The sequence below is a fragment of the Chiloscyllium plagiosum genome, unplaced genomic scaffold (genome assembly GCF_037043375.1).
Source record: "Chiloscyllium plagiosum isolate Xiang-an unplaced genomic scaffold, Cpla_swu_hap1 HiC_scaffold_22, whole genome shotgun sequence".
NCBI lineage: Eukaryota > Metazoa > Chordata > Chondrichthyes > Orectolobiformes > Hemiscylliidae > Chiloscyllium > Chiloscyllium plagiosum.
In genome coordinates, this window is record NW_028270160.1 from 2614359 (window position 1) to 2630987 (window position 16629).

Below are 16629 nucleotides of genomic sequence, written 5' to 3' on the forward strand. Positions count from 1 at the left end.
GAATGGTTGTTGGGGTAGTATTGCCTGGAAAGGTTGTTGGGGTAGTATTGTTGGGAATGGTTGTTGAGGTAGTATTGTTGGGAAAGGTTGTTGGGGTAGTCTTATTGGGAAAGGTTGCTGGGGTAATATTGTTGGGAAAGGTCGTTGGGGTAGTATTGCTCAGAAAGGTGTTGGAGTAGTATTGCTGGGAAGGGTTGTTAATGGAGTATTGTTGGGAATGGTTGTTAAGGGTAACATTGCTGGGAAAGGTTGTAGGGGTAGTATTGCTGGGAAAGGTTGCTGGGTTAGTATTGTTGGGAAACGTTATTGGGGTAGTATTGTTGGGAAAGATTGTTGGGTTAGTATTGTTGGGAAAGGTTGTTAGGGTAGCATTGTTGGGAAAGGTTGTTAGGGTAGTATTGCTGGGAAAGGTTGTTAGGGTAGTATTGTTGGGAAAGGTTGTTGGGGTAGTATTGTTGGGAAAGGTTTTTGCGGTAGTATTGTTGGGAAGGGTTGTTGGGGTAATATTGTTGTGAATGGTTGTTGGGGTAACATTGCTGGGAAAGGTTGTAGGGGTAGTATTACTAGGAAACGTTGGGGTAGTATTGTTGGGAAAGGTTGTTGGGATAGTATTGTTGGGAAAGGTTGTTGGGGTAACATTGCTGGGAAAGGTTGTTGAGGTAGTATTGTTGGGAATGATTGTTGAGGTAGTATTGTTGGGAAAGGTTTTTGGGGTAGTATTGTTGGGAATGGTTGTTGGGGTAACATTGCTGGGAATGGTTGTTGGCGTAACATTGCTGGAAAAGTGTGTTGGGGTAGTAATGTTGGGAAAGGTTGTTGGGGTAACATTGCTGGGAAAGGTTGTTGTGGTAGTATTGTTGGGAAAGGTTGTTGGTGTAGTATTGTTGGGAATGGTTGTTGAGGTAGTATTGTTGGGAAAGGTTGTTGGGGTAGTATTGCTGGGAAAGGTTGTTGGGGTAGTATCGCTGGGAAAGGTTGTTGGGGTTGTATTGTTGGGAATGGTTGTTGAGGTAGTATTGTTGGGAAAAGTTGTTGGGGTAGTATTGCTGGGAAAGGTTGTTGGGGTAGTATTGTTGGGAATGGTTGTTGAGGTAACATTGCTGGGATACGTTGTTGGGGTAACATTGCTGGGAAAGGTTGTTGGGGTAGTATTTCTGGGAAATGTTGGGGCAGTATTGTTGGGAATGGTTGTTGGGGAACATTGCTGGGAAAGGTTGTTGGGGTAGTATTGTTGGGAAAGGTTGTTGGCGTAGTATTGTTGGGAAAGATTGTTGGGGTAGTATTGTTGGGAAAGGTTGTTGGGGTAGTATTGTTGGGAAAGATTGTTGGATTAGTATTGTTGGGAAAGATTGTTGAGGTAGTATTGTTGGGAAAGATTGTTGGGGTAGTATTGTTGGGAAAGGTTGTTGGGTTAGTATTGTTGGGAAAGATTGTTGGATTAGTATTGTTGGGAAAGATTGTTGGGTTAGTATTGTTGGGAAAGATTGTTGGGTTAGTATTTTTGGGAAAGGTTTTTGGGGTAGTATTTTTGGGAATGGTTTTTGGGGTAGTATTGCTTGGAATGGTTGTTGGGGTGTCATTTCTGGTAAATGTTGGGGTAGTATTGTTTGGAATGGTTGTTGGGGTAGTATTGTTTGGAATGGTTGTTGGGGTAACATTGTTGGTGATGTGTAATGTGCCAGAGTAAAAAAATCCCCAATAAAACAGTGATAACTTTGCATTCAGTTGAGCATGAGAAACCTGGGTCAGAAACTACTGTGCCGATTTTCAGTAACAGTAAGCACAAAGGAATAAGGCTGGATTTGGTTGAAGTGTACTGGGAAAGGAGGCTAGCAGAAAAGATAATTGATCAACAATGGCTGAACCAAAGCCAAACAGCACAGGGACAGGGAGAAAGTGAGGACTGCAGACATGGCGCTCAGAGTTAGGAGTATAGTGCTGGAAAAGTACAGCAGGTCACGGAGAATCCGAGGAGCTGGAGAATCGATGTTTTGGGCATAAGCCCTTCATTAAGAATGAGGCTTGTGGGTCTGGGTGAGAAATAAACATGAGGGGAGTGGGATTGGGGGAAGGTAGCTGGGAAAGCGATAGGCAGATGAAGGTGAGGGATAAGGTGATAGGTCGGGGGGGTCAGTGACGGACGAGTCCGGGGGGCGGTGCTGAGTTGGAAACTTGGGATGGGATAATGTGGGGGGGAGGGGAAATGAGGAAGCTGTTGAAATTCACATTTATCCTGTGTGGTTGCAGGGTCCCAAGGCAGAATATGAGGCGTTCCTCCTCCAGCTGTCGGGTGGTAACAGTTTGGTGGTGGAGGAGGCCCAGGACCTGCATGTCCTTGACGGAGTGGGAGGGGAGTTGAAGTATTCAGCCACAGTGCGGTAGGGTCGGTGGGTACAGGTGTCCCAGAGATGCTCTCTGAAACGATCCGCAAGAAGGTGTCCTGTCTCCCCGAGGTAGAGCACAGGAACAGACCCTTTGGCCCTCTGGGCAGACATTTACCTAAGTAGATTTTCATTAAAAACAAAGGTATATCCCAGTGAAGAAGGAGGATTTTAGGAAGTGGACAAACCAACCCTGGTTAACCAAGGAAGTTAAGGACTGTGTCAAATTAAACGAAAAATAAAGATATAATGTGGCAAAGATTAGTGGTAAGCCAAATGATTGGGAAAGTTTTAAAAACAGACAAAATGTGACCAAAATGTAATGAAGAGGAAAAAGTAAACTGTGAGGATCAACTAGCAAATACTATCAAAATGGAGACTAAGAGCTTCTTTAATTATCTAACAAGGAAGAGAGCTTATTGGAATTCAATCTGGATAACTGTGAGGTATTGTACTTGAGCAGGACAACAATGTTGAGGAACACATGGTGAGCAATAGGACCCTGGGAAACACTAAAGATCAGAGGGACCTTGGAGTGTAGGTACACAGGTCCTTAAAGGCAGTGGGACAGGTACATAATGTGGTTAAGAAGAATTATGGGATTCTTGCCTTTATTAGCCAAGGCATAGAGTTTAAAAGCAGGGAGGTGTTGCTGGAACTCGATAAAATGTGACCACAACCAGAGTACTGTATGTGGTTCTGGAATCTACATTAAGGGAGGGATGTGACAACACTGGAGCTTCTGCAGGGGAGATTTACCAGGAAATTGCCTGGGCTGGAGAGTTTCAGTACAAAGTGAGCACTGGACAGACTCTGTTCCTTAGGGTGGAGGAGGTTGAGAGGGGACATGATTGAGATGTATCAAATTATGAGGGTCATACAGTATACAGGAAGGAACATTTCCATTTGGTGGAGGAATTTAAGAATAATTTAGTTAATGTCAGGCAAAAGGAAGAGATTCTGAAGGGAGAATATAGAGAGTTAGGCAGGAATTTGAAAAGGAGATCCTCGAGAGTAGTAATATCTAGATTACTCCTGGTGCTGCGAGCTAGTGAGGGCAGGAATAGGAGGATAGAGCAGATGAATACATGGCTCAGGAGCTGGTGCAGGGAGAAGGATTCACATTTTTGGATCATTGGAATCTCTTCTGGGGTAGAAGTGACCTGTACAAGAAGGATGGATTGCACCTAAATTGGAAGGGGGCTAATATACTGGCAGGGAAATTTGCTAGAGCTGCTCAGGAGGATTTAAACTAGTAAGGTGAGGTGGTGGGTGGGGACCCAGGATGATACTGAGGAAAGAGATCAATCTGAAACTGGTACAGATGAGAACAGAAATGAGTCGAATAGTCAGGGCAGGCAGGGACAAAGCAGAGAACAAGGTAGGACTGATAAATTAAACTGCATTTATTTCAATGCAAGGGGCCTAACAGGGAAGGCAGATGAACTCAGGGCATAGTTAGGAACATGGAACTGGGATAACATAGCAATTACTGAAACATGGCTCAGGGATGGGCAGGACTGGCAGCTTAATGTTCCAGGGCACAAATGGTACAGGAAGGACAGAAAGGGAGGCAAGAGAGGAGGGGCAGTTACATTTTAGATAAGGGATAGCATTACAGCTGTGCTGAGGGAGGATATTCGCAGAAATACATCCAGGCAAGTTATTTGGGTGGAACTGAGAAATAAGAAAGGGATGATCACCTTATTGGGATTGTATTATAGACCCCTAATAGTCAGCGGGAAATTGAGAAACAAATTTATAAGGAGATCTCGGTTATCTATAAGAATAATAGGGTGGTTATGGTAGGAGATTTTAACTTTCTAAACATAGACTGGGACTGCCATAGTGTTAAGGGTTTAGATGGAGAGGATTTTGTTAAGTGTGTACAAGCAGGGACAGGAATGGTTGTTGCAGGTTCCGGGATTTAGATGTTTCAGAAAGAATAGAGAAGATGGTAAAAGAGGGAGAGGTATGGCACTTTTAGTCGAACACAATATTACCGTGGCAGGAAGGACGTTTGAGGACTCATCACAGAGGTAATATGGTTAAGGTCAGAAACAGGAAAAGAGACGTCACCCTGTTGGGAGTTTTCTATAAACCTCTGAATAGTTCCAGAGATGGAGAGGAAAGGATAGCAAAGACGATTCTTGATAGGAGTGAGAGAGACAGGGTAATTGTTATGGGAGACTTTAACTTTCCAAATATTGACTGGGAATACTATAATTCGAGTACTTTAAATGTGTCAGTTTTTGTCCAATGTGTGCAGGAGGGTTTTCTGACACAGTATGTAGACAGGCCAACAAGGGGCAAGGCCACATTGGGTTTGGTACTGGGGAATGAACCCGGCCAGGTGTTAGATTTGGAGGTAAGTGAGCACTTTGGCGATAGTGACCACAATTCGGTTATGTTTACTTTAGCGATGGAAAAGGAGAGATATAATGCAGCACAAGAGTTAGAGCTGAGGCAAAGGCAATTATAATAGAATTAGGCAAGATTTAGGATGCATAGGATGGGGAAGGAAACTGCAGGGGATGGGCACAATTGAAATGTGGAGCTTATTCAAGGACCAGCTATTGAGGGTCCTTGATACAGATGTACCGGTAAGGCAGGGAGGAAGTGGTCGAGAGAGGGAGCCATGGTTTACTAAGGAAGATGAATCTCTTGTCAAGAGAAAGAAGAAGGCTTATGTTAGGATGAGATGTGGTGCCTCAGTTCGGGCACTTGAGAGTTACAGGTTAGCCAGGAAAGAGCTAAAGAGAGAGCTAAGAAGAGCCAGGAGAGGACATGAGAAGTCGTTTGCAGATAGGATCATGGAAAACCCTAAAGCTTTCAGGAATAGGTATTTCAGGAATAAAAGAATGACTAGTGGGAAGGATTTTCCTGGCAAGGAACCAAGGTATCAGTTAAAGTGTGTTTGCTTTAACGCAAGGAGTATCAGGAATAAAAGTGATGAACTTAGAGCATGGATCAGTACCTGGTGCTATGATGTTGTGGCCATAATAGAGACATGGGTTTCTCAGGGGCAGGAATGGTTGCTGGATGTTCCAGGGTTTAGAGCATTTAAAAAGAATAAGGAGGGGGGAAAAAGAGGAGGGGGTGTAGCACTACTAATCAGAAGAGGGTATCACAGCTACAGAAGCTTCCATTGTCGAGGAAGATCTGCCTACCGAGTCAGTATGGGTGGAAATTAGGAACAGCAAGGGAGCAGTCACCTCGTTAGGGGTTTACTACAGGCCCCCCAATAGCAGCAGGGAGATGGAAGAAAGCATAGGTTGGCAGATTTTGGAAAAGTGTGGACGTAGTAGGGTTGTTGTAATGGGTGACTTTAACTTTCCCAATATTGATTGGAACCTCCTTCGAGCAGATGGTTTGGAAGGAGCTGTTTTTGTAAGGTGTGTTCAGGAGGGCTTCCTAACTCAGTACGTTGACAGGCCGACGGGGGGAGAGGCCATTCTAGAAAGAGTAGGGCCGATCAGGGATAGCATAGGGAACTTGTGTGTGGAGTCTGAGGAGGTAGGGGAAGCCCTAAATGAGTTTTTTGCTTCTGTCTTTACGAAAGAAACAAACTTTGTAGTGAATGAAACCTTTGAAGAGCAGGTGTGCATGCTGGAATGGATAGAGATAGAAGAAGCTGATGTGCTGAAAATTTTGTCAAACATTAAGATTGACAAGTCGCCAAGCCCAGACCAGATTTGTCCTCGGCTGCTTTGGGAAGCGAGAAATGTGATTGCTTCGCCACTTGCGAAGATCTTTTCATCCTCACTCTCCACTGGAGTCGTACCTGAGGACTGGAGAGAGGCAAATATAATTCCTCTCTTCAAGAAAGGAAATAGGGAAATCCCCAGCAATACAGACCAGTCAGTCTCACGTCTGTCGTCTGCAAGGTGTTAGAAAGGATTCTGAGGGATAGGATTTATGACCATCTGGAAGAGCATGGCTTGATTAAATGCAGTCAACACGGCTTTGTGAGGGGCAGGTCATGCCTCACAAACCTTATCGAGTTCTTTGAGGATGTGACTAGAAAAGTTGATGAGGGTCGAGCTGTGGATGTGGTGTATATGGACTTTAGCAAGGCATTTGATAAGGTTCCCCATGGTAGGCTCATTCAGGAGGTCAGGAGGAATGGGATTCAGGGGAACATAGCTGTCTGGATACAGAATTGGCTGGCCAACAGAAGACAGCGAGTGGTAGTAGAAGGAAAATATTCTGCCTGGAAGTCTGTGGTGAGTGGTGTTCCACAGGGCTCTGTCCTTGGGCCTCTATTGTTTGTAATTGCTATTAATGACTTTGATGAGGGGATTGAAGAATGGGTCAGCAAGTTTGCAGATGACACAAAGGTTGGAGGTGTCGTTGACAGTATAGAGGGCTGTTGTAGGCTGCAGCGGGACATTGACAGGATGCAGAGATGGGCTGAGAGGTGGCAGATGGAGTTCAACCTGGATAAATGCGAAGTGATGCATTTTGGAAGGTCGAATTTGAAAGCTGAGTACAGGATTAAGGATAGGATTCTTAGTAGTGTGGAGGAACAGAGGGATCTTGGGGTGCAGGTACATAGATCCCTTAAAAAGGCCACCCAAGTGGACAGGGTTGTTAAGAAAGCATATGGTGTTTTGGCTTTCATTAACAGGGGTATTGAGTTTAAGAGTCATGAGATCTTGTTGCAGCTGTATAAACTTTGGTTAGACCGCACTTGGAATACTGTGTCCAGTTCTGGTCGCCCTATTATAAGAAAGATGTGGATGCTTTGGAGCGTGTTCAGAGGAGGTTTACCAGGATGCTGCCTGGACTGGAGGGCTTATCTTATAAGGAGAGGTTGACTGAGCTTGGACTTTTTTCATTGGAGAAAAGAGGAGAAGAGGGGACCTAATTGAGGTATGCAAGATAATGAGAGGCATAGATAGAGTCGATAGCCAGAGACTATTTCCCAGGGCAGAACTGACTAACACGAGGGGTCATAGTTTTAAGCTGGTTGGAGGAAAGTATAGAGGGGATGTCAGAGGCGGGTTCTTTACACAGAGAGTTGTGAGTACATGGAATGCGTTGCCAGCAGCAGTTGTGGAGGCAGGGTCATTGGGGACATTTAAGAGACTCCTCGACATACATACGGTCACAGAAATTTGAGGGTACATACATGAGGACCAGTGGTCGGCACAACATCGTGGGCTGAAGGGCCTGTTCTATGTTCTATGTTCTATGTTCTATGTTCTATTTTCTAAGTAAGATTAGGGCCAATCAAGGTTAGTAGTCAGAAGTTGTGCGTGGAATCTGAGGAGATAAGGGAAGCGCTAAGTGAATATTATTCATCAGTATTCACACTGGAAAAAGCCAATGTTGTCGCGGAGAATACTGAGATACAGGCTTGAGACTAGACAGGATTGAGGTTCACAAGAAGGAGGTGTTAGCAATTCTGGAAAATGTGAAAATAGATAAGTCCCCTGGGCCAGATTGGATTTATCCTAGGATTCTCTGGGAAGCCAGGGAAGAGATTGCAGAGCTTTTGGCTTTGATCTTTATGATGTCATTGTCTACAGGAATAGTGCCAGAAGACTGGAGGATAGCAAATTTTATCCCTTTGTTCAAGAAGGGGAATTGAGACAACCCCGGTAATTATAGACCAGTGAGCCTTACTTCGGATGTAGGTAAATGTTGGAAAAGGTTATAAGAGATAGGATTTATAATCATCTAGAGAGGAATAAGTTGATTAGGGATAGTCAACATGGTTTTATGAAGGGTAGATCGTGCCTCACAAACTTTATTAATTTCTTTGAGAAGGTGATCAAACAGGTGGATGAGGGTGAAGCAGTTGATGTGGTGGAGATGGATTTCAGTAAGGCATTTGATAAAGTTCCCCATAGTAGGCTATTGCATAAAATATGGAGGCATGGGATTGAGGGTGATTTAGCGGTTTGGATCAGAAATTGGCGAGCTGAAAGAAGGCAGAGGGTGGTGGTTGATGGGAAATATTCATCCTGGACTTCAGTTACACGTGGTGTAATGCAAGGATCTGTTTTGGGGTCACTGCTGTTTGTCATTTTTATAAATAACCTGGATGAGGATGTAGAAGGATGGGTTAGTAAATTTGTGGATGACACTAAGGTCAGTAGGGGAGTTGTGGATAGTGATGAAAGATGTTGGGTTACAGAGGGACATAGATAAGCTGCAGAGTTGGGCTGAGAGGTGGCAAATGGAGTTTAATGTGTGAGGTGATTTACTTTGGAAGGAGTAACAGGAATGCAGAGTACTGGGCTAATGGTAAGATTCTTGGTAGTGTAGATGAGCAGAGAGATCTTGGTGTCCATGTACACAGATCCCTGAAAGTTGCCACCTGGGTTGATAGTCTTGTTAAGAAGGCATACAGTGTGTTAGCTTTTATTGGTACAGGGATTGCGTTTCCGGGCCACGAGGTCATGCTGCAGCTGTACAAAACTCTGGTGTGGTCACATTTGGAGTATTGTCTGCAGTTCTGGTCACCGTATTATAGGAAGGATGTGGAAGCTTTGGAAAGGGTTCAGAGGAGATTTACTGGGATGTTTCCTGGTTTGGAGGGAAGGTCTTATGAGGAAGAGCTGAGGAACTTGAGGCTGTTTTTTGTTAGAGAGAAGAAGGTTGAGAGGTGGCTTAATTGAGACTAATAAGACAATCAGAGAGATAGGGTGGTCAGTGACACTCTTTTCCCTTGGATGGCAGTGGCTGGCACAAGGGGGCATAGCTTTAAATTGAGGGGTGACAGATATAGGACAGATGTCAGAGGTAGTTTCTTTACTCAGAGAGTAGTAGTAGCGTGGAATGCCCTACCTGTAACAGTAGTAGACTCACCAACTTCAAGGGCATTTAAATGGTCATTGGATAAACATATGGATGAAAAGGGAATAATGCAGGTTAGATAGGCTTCAGATTGGTTCCACAGGTCAGCGCAACAGTGAGTGCCGAAAGGCCTGCACTGTGCTGTAATGTTCTATGTTCTATGTACTCATTGAAATATAGAGGAATGAGAGGCAACCTTATTGAAACGTACGAGATTCTTCAGGGCAATGACAGGGTAAATGTTCAGAGGCTGTTTCCCCCTATGGGAGAGTCTCGGGCCCGAGGGGATCAGCTCAGATTAAGAGGTTGGACATTTCAGACCGAGCTGACGAGGAGTTTCTTCTCTCTGAGGGGATTGAATCTGTGGAATTCTTTACCACAGAGTGCTCTCAAAGCTGGCTTGATAAGTATATTCAAGGCTAAAATGGACAGAATTTTATTCTTTAAGAGAAGCAAGGATTATAGGGAAAAAGTAGGAAAATGGAGTTGAAGATTCTCAGAGTGGCCATGATCTCTTTGAATGGCAGAGCAGACTCGATGGGCTGAAGGGCCTACATCTGCTTTACCATCTTATGGTCTAATAAAATAGCCAAAAAATTAAATTGGCCAACCACAGACTTCAATGTATGGAGCTGCAATTACTTCTTTATGAGTTCTTACATAGACATGAAAAAGCCCACAGTACCTGACAAACTACACCATGTCAGGTGATATCACAGCATTGTACGTTGAGATTATTGGTGTAGAGACTGCGCAACATCAAGGACACAGCACATTTGCACTTGTTTGCAGCATTTGTTTGCTGGTAACTATTACCCAGTGACCAAAGCGGTCTGGTCAGACTGGGCTGTTCCTGGGTATTTCAATTATTGGGCCCACCCAAAGCTCCCTAAAGGGTTAATAGCAAGCATTATATTGTTACAATAAACAGACAAATAGTTAAGAATTGGAGTAGGAATTCTTAATAACACTGTTGTCAGTGCGGTTCGATTATACTGTCAATCAAGGCACACCCAAACGTTAGTCAATCTCCTTGTGATGCTGATTCACCTGCTGTACATTTTTTCATCTGTTATGTAGCATTGAGCTGCTGTGTCAGTCTGAACTAGTTGTCAGGGAGATCTGGGATGTTGAAGTATGACTATGTGACTTCACCCAATTGAGTCATACATGATTGGATCATGGCAAGCTAATGTTGTTCAAGTGATCTGATTATGAGGGAATGTTCCATGATGTTTTACTTGCAATTGATTGGTGTTTTAGAATTACATGTTGTTATACATTCAGTGGTGCCAGTCACATCAGTGTGGCAGAGGGAGGTGTTGGTGCTGGTGAGTGGTGGGGCTCCAGGACTCGCTGTACCACAAAGAGAATCACTTTGACAATCTCCAAAATTCTCCAAACAGCTCCATGACATGCTTGATTGAGTTCCAGTGTCTCAAGTCTCAGCAGGATGAGGAGAAGTTTCGTACCTAATTACTTTCATCATTCCTTTTCGGAACATTTATTTTAATTGGAAGTTAATAAAGATGTCCACATGTCTGATTCTATCATAAATAAAATTAATAAATAATAAAATCCCAGTGATGAGGGGCTTGACGTATTAAGGGAGATGGAGCAGTTTAGGCCCTTACCTTCTGGAGTTTAGTACAATGAGAGGAGAGCGATATGAGATCCATCACAGAAGATGACAAAGGGGATTGACAGAGTAGATGAAGAGAGGATGTCTCCTCATGTGGGGCAATCTAGAACAAGAGGTCACAGTTTTAGGATAAGCGGTCGCAGATTTAAAACAGAGATGAGGAGAAATAACTTCTCTCAAATGGTCCTGAATCTGTGGAATTCACTTCCTCAGAGTGTGGTGGGTACTAGGATGCTGAGTAAAATTAAGGAGGAGTTAGATGAGTAACGGGGTTGAAAGATGATGGGGAGCGGGCAGCAAAGTGGAGTAGGGGCCGAGATGAAGTCAGCCATGATTGTATTAAATGATGGAGCAAACTCAAGGGGCTGAATGGCCTCCTCCTGGTGCTATCTTCTGAGCTAGTACTTGGACTATGAGGAACCATGCACTTTGAAAATGCTCTTTGCAATACCACAAACAGAACCATAACTTTGAGGCTAGATCTGGTGATAGGATCCAAAAGAAATTGCAAACTGTGTCACCAATCATTTGGCCTCTGTCATGTCCGGAGATGTTTTTTCTTGATTACAGTTAATACAAGAGGATAATAAAACAAACTGTAGAAACAACAGTACCTCATTAATAAGGATGTATTGCAGGTAGCTAATTTGTTATAACACAAAATTTATCATCTAAAATATTACATTGAGGGAGTGCTGCACTGCCAGAAATGTTGTTGCCTCTCAGATGAAATCATACATTCTGAGATGGAGGGAAGATATTCTATGTCATTATTTCATAGAAGAGTACAGCGGTTTTTCCATCTCACTTAGATTGATCTCTCACTCATCATCATAAAAAGATCTGCTATCTGGATATTGGCAGGTCACTGTCCAGATCAGCTTCTGCACACGCCTTGCAGCCCTGGGTCCTACATCCCAACATTGATGACATTTCAAAACGGCCCAACACACAATAAAGCACTTTGGGTCAGGAGACTGCGCCTGCTTTATTTGTATGGGGAACAAAACATGTGCTCATTGGCAACTTTACCATCAGCTGACTTGGACCCTAAACCTGGGACCTTGCTGTGGCACTCTCTCCTCCTTTCATGTGGAAGTGCCAATGTTGGTCTGGGGTGGACAAGGTCAGAAGTCACACAGCATCAGGTTATAGATCAACAGGTTTATGTGAAATCACAGGCCCTCATCAGGTGAAACTGTAGTTGGATTATAACCTGGCGTCTTGTGATTTCTGACCTTCTCCTCCTTTAAGATGCTCTGTAAAACCTATTTGACTGAAACCTTTTTTCACTTGTTTTATTATCTCATGCAGTTCAGTGTCAGATTTTGTTTGATAAATAGCTTAACATGTTGAAGCAGCTATATCAATGCAAGTTGTTATTGTTTGCTGTATTAGATGTCTGTCTTTCTCATATAATTATCCAACTAATTTTGATAGTTATCTTAATAGCCTGGTAAAACGGATTTTCTGTTCCAACAATCCATTGTCTGAAAAGATTTCCAAAGTGCTGTTATTTCTCATAATTGTAAGTTTCACTTCTTCGCCTCTGACTCACTAACCAATGGAAAGAGTCTGTCATCACTCAGTGTCTCAAACATTTTCAGAATTTTGAAAACCTCTACTAGATCCCGTTAAAGTGATTGTGTTCCAATCACTTAATTATAACCTTTCATTACTGATAGCTTTCTAAGGATTGTTAAGGTACATCTGACTGTGCTTCCCAATTCTTAATTATCAATCTGTCGATCCATTTCCTCGTGAATTTATGCAGAAATTCATTTACGTGATGCCTCGTCAAATCCATTTTGAAAATCGATACTTACCATCTGCTACGTTCCTAATATTTGCATATGAATAATTCCGATTAAATTGGTCACACGCAGCTAGTCTTCTATAGATTAGTGACAGTGTTCTTTGTGTTCTTCCAACTGTTAATGAATTTTACTTATGGATTTAAATCTTTATCAAAATAGCCAATTTTCTGTTTACAATGGAGATTGATAAGGGGCATCAAAACAGCATCAGAATTGTCAGCTGTCAATGCCGTAGTTTTCACTGAGACCTGGAGGTGGAAATATACTCCTGAACCAAGCTGTGGTCTTAGAGTCATAGAGACGTACAGCACGGAAACAGACCCTTCGGTCCAACCCGTCCGTGCCGACCAGATATTCCAACCCAATCTAGTCCCACCTGCCAGCACCCGGACCATATCCCTCCAAACCCTTCCTATTCATATACTCATCCAAATGCCTCTTAAATGTTGCAATTGTACCAGCCTCCACCACATCCTCTGGTAGCTCATTCCATACACGTACCACCCTCTGTGTGAAAACGTTGCCCCTTAGGTCTCTTTCATATCTTTCCCCTCTCACCCTAAACCTATGCCCTCTAGTTCTGGACTCCCCCATCCCAGGGAAAAGACTTTGTCTATTTATCCTATCCATGCCCTTCATAATTTTGTAAACCTCTATAAGGTCACCCCTCAGCCTCCGACGCTCCAGGGAAAACAGCCCCAGCCTGTTCAGCCTCTCCCTGTAGCTCAAATCCTCCAATCCTGGCAACATCCTCGTAAATCTTTTCTGAACCCTTTCAAGTTTCACAACATCTTTCCGATAGGAAGGGGACCAGAATTGCAAGCAATATTCCAACAGTGGCCTAACCAATGTCCTGTACAGCCGCAACATGACCTCCCAACTCCTGTACTCAATACTCTGACCAGTAAAGGAAAGCCTACCAAACACCGCCTTCACTATCCTATCTACCTGAGACTCCACTTTCAAGGAGCCATGAACCTGCACTCCAAGGTCTCTTTGTTCAGCAACACTTCCTAGGACCTTACCATTAAGTGTATAAGTCCTGCTAAGATTTGCTTTCCCAAAATGCAGCACCTCGCATTTATCTGAATTAAACTCCATCTGCCACTTCTCAGCCCATTGGCCCATCTGGTCCAGATCCTGTTGTAATCTGTGGTAACCCTCTTCACTGTCCACTACACCTCCAATTCAAGCTGGGTCTCTGGGGGTTCCAATTATTGAGAGACCAATGACCATCCTCGGAGCTTCTGAGAATCCACCTGCCCTTCCTTCCTGTCATTATTACTCCTTCACCAGTACTTGCTGCCTCATCACCCATAGAGGACAGTTATGACCATGAACTGTTTGGAAAGGGGATGGAACTGAGGCCAAAGTTATGGTTTGGAATCACCATCCATCCTGCATTGTATACAAAACTGGGCCAGCAATTGTCAATGGCCTTAGAGGAGGTGTCTGTGAGTTAACTGTTCGATTCCCATTGAAGCTAATTCAAGTCACATTTTAGGTTGGTGTTATTTCATGTTCCCACTCAGATGTGTCAAGGGTCGCTGGGACCTGTGGTGTTTATAGATTTATAAGGTTCTAACCAAAGATTAATTGATCATATTTAGATGGCCAGTGACCTTTTAATGTTGGTATTTGGGCTGTTGACCCCTCTGTCCCCCAGCATTGCCCCCCCCCCCCCACCAACAAACTCTCTCCTGCTCCCACTCCAGTCATGAATTCTTCATGAATAAGTTGATAATTTCCTTCTGTGATCCTTTCTGTTTCTCTACCCAGTCCATCCTGGAACTCAAATCTTCCCTTTTCTGTGGAGACATCCCAATGATTGAGAGAGTTAGCAATGGGGGCATGCTGTCAAGTCACAAGGTGTTCTGATGCAATGGGACATGGTTCATTTGACACTGAACAGTTTCAAGTAAGAGAAGAGGCATTATGTGTAAATATAATTCACAAGTAGCTTTCAGTAAGAGTGATATGATGACAGGATTTAGCGAATACTTGCATTGCAAGAAAAGGATGTGTCAACAAGGATGAAAAGTTGGCGTGGGCCTGAGCTGATGGCACTGGCTCTCCGCCTTCCACACCATCTATGGTATCTTTACCAAGATTCTAAATTTAGCTTGTTTGCTTTTAACTTCTTAATTACCTACACAGAGTTTAGAACTCATTTCCAGAAAGAAAGAACAATTATTTGCATATGTTTTCCTGTTACTATCAAAGTATCATAGTGGGGGTTTACTGTTTTATTTGGTTTGGTATCTCACAGAGAATTGTTCAGAGCTCCCTCATGCTGATTGCTCTGACTCATTCTATTCTTTGTTGACAGCAGTCATGGATATTCTTGCCATGGAAACACAATAGTCAGATTTACTTTTGTGTTTCTTTTCTGATGCTATAGCTTCTCACACTCCTCTTTCACTGTTCAGAAGCTGGGGACAATGTCTTCACAATTATCTCCTGATTGCCACACACTCGGAGCCTCTTTTATCAGGATCATTAGTATCACTCACAAACATTCTTGGCAAAGGCTCGTGGATAAAGCTGGCTTCAATTGTTGTCAAAGGCAGAAGTCACATGACACCAGGTTATAATCCAACAGGTTTATCTGAAATCACAAGCTTTCGGAACGCTGCCCCTGAAGTGGAGGGAAGCGTACACATGCACAGAATCACTACCTACTAGTATTAACCATTCCCAGTCTATAATACTCATTCACGATTATCCATTCTCAAATACACATTCTCATTTTCCATGGAAGGGAATACTCGGGGAGGTCATTTCAACCCCAAACACAAGTAGGTTTTTGTTCATGTGAGAAGTTATAATGTAAAACTTTTAAACACGATTCACCCATTTCCAGTCCTCATGGAGATGGGTCATGGATAAAAGGAGATTGAGGGTGAGAGGGAAGTGGGACAGTGAGAGGCAGATGGTACCCCTCGCCAATGAGGCTGAATCCACAAAGCAGCCTTTCCTTTGGACTAAGATGGACAGAAATATCACTCACCTCCCCCTGCCCACTGCCCTATGATCAGCAAGCTAAACCCCTCCCTCCTCACCTTTGACCCTGTCCTGACCACATTAGATTATTTTATATTATTTTTTTACTTTAGATTAGATTATTTACAGTGTGGAAACAGGCCCTTCGGCCCAACAAGTCCACACCGACCTGCCAAAGCGCAACCCGCTCAGACCCATTCCCTCCAGCTAACACTACGGGCAATTTAGCATGGCCAATTCACCCAACCTGCACATCTTTGGACTGTGGGAGGAAACCGGAGCACCCAGAGGAAACCCACGCAGACACGGGGAGAATGTGCAAACTCCACACAGTCAGTCACCTGAGGCGGGAATTGAACCCGGGTCTCTGGCTCTGTGAGGCAGCAGTGCTAACCACTGTGCCACCGTGCCACCTTTAATCCCTTCCTCCTGCCACTCACTGGCCCACAATCTCTAATTGCTTCCCTATCTTCCTCTGCTCTGTTACTATTAAACAGTTGCATCGCACTTTGATCTTTTACTATAAATTCTGTGTCCTGTGATCCTGCCGCACTAGGTACCTGACAAAGGAGCAATGCTCTGGAAACAGTGCTTCCAAATAAACCTGTTGGACTATAACCTGGTGTTGGGTGATTTGTAACTATTCAGCTTCCTGACAGGAAACTTCAGAAAGCTTTAGCAGACACCTTGTCGTTAATCCAGTTGCTCAGATAAACTCCAACTCCCTTCAAATGTCTGTCCAGGTGGATGTCAAATATTCCATGCCTCTGTTCAGGCAGGTGTGTAAGTAGGATGGGGGAATTGTCCCCATCCTTCATCCACCACAATGACAGATCATCTGTTTTCTTTAATCCTCTCGCTGTTTATGGAAGTTTGCCATGCACATTCTGCCAAAACCTGTTTGCCCAAGTCACAGCAACATAGTGCAGTTGCTCCCCGAAATCTTCTGTATTTATCCAGCCACCAATTGTCTTTGCTT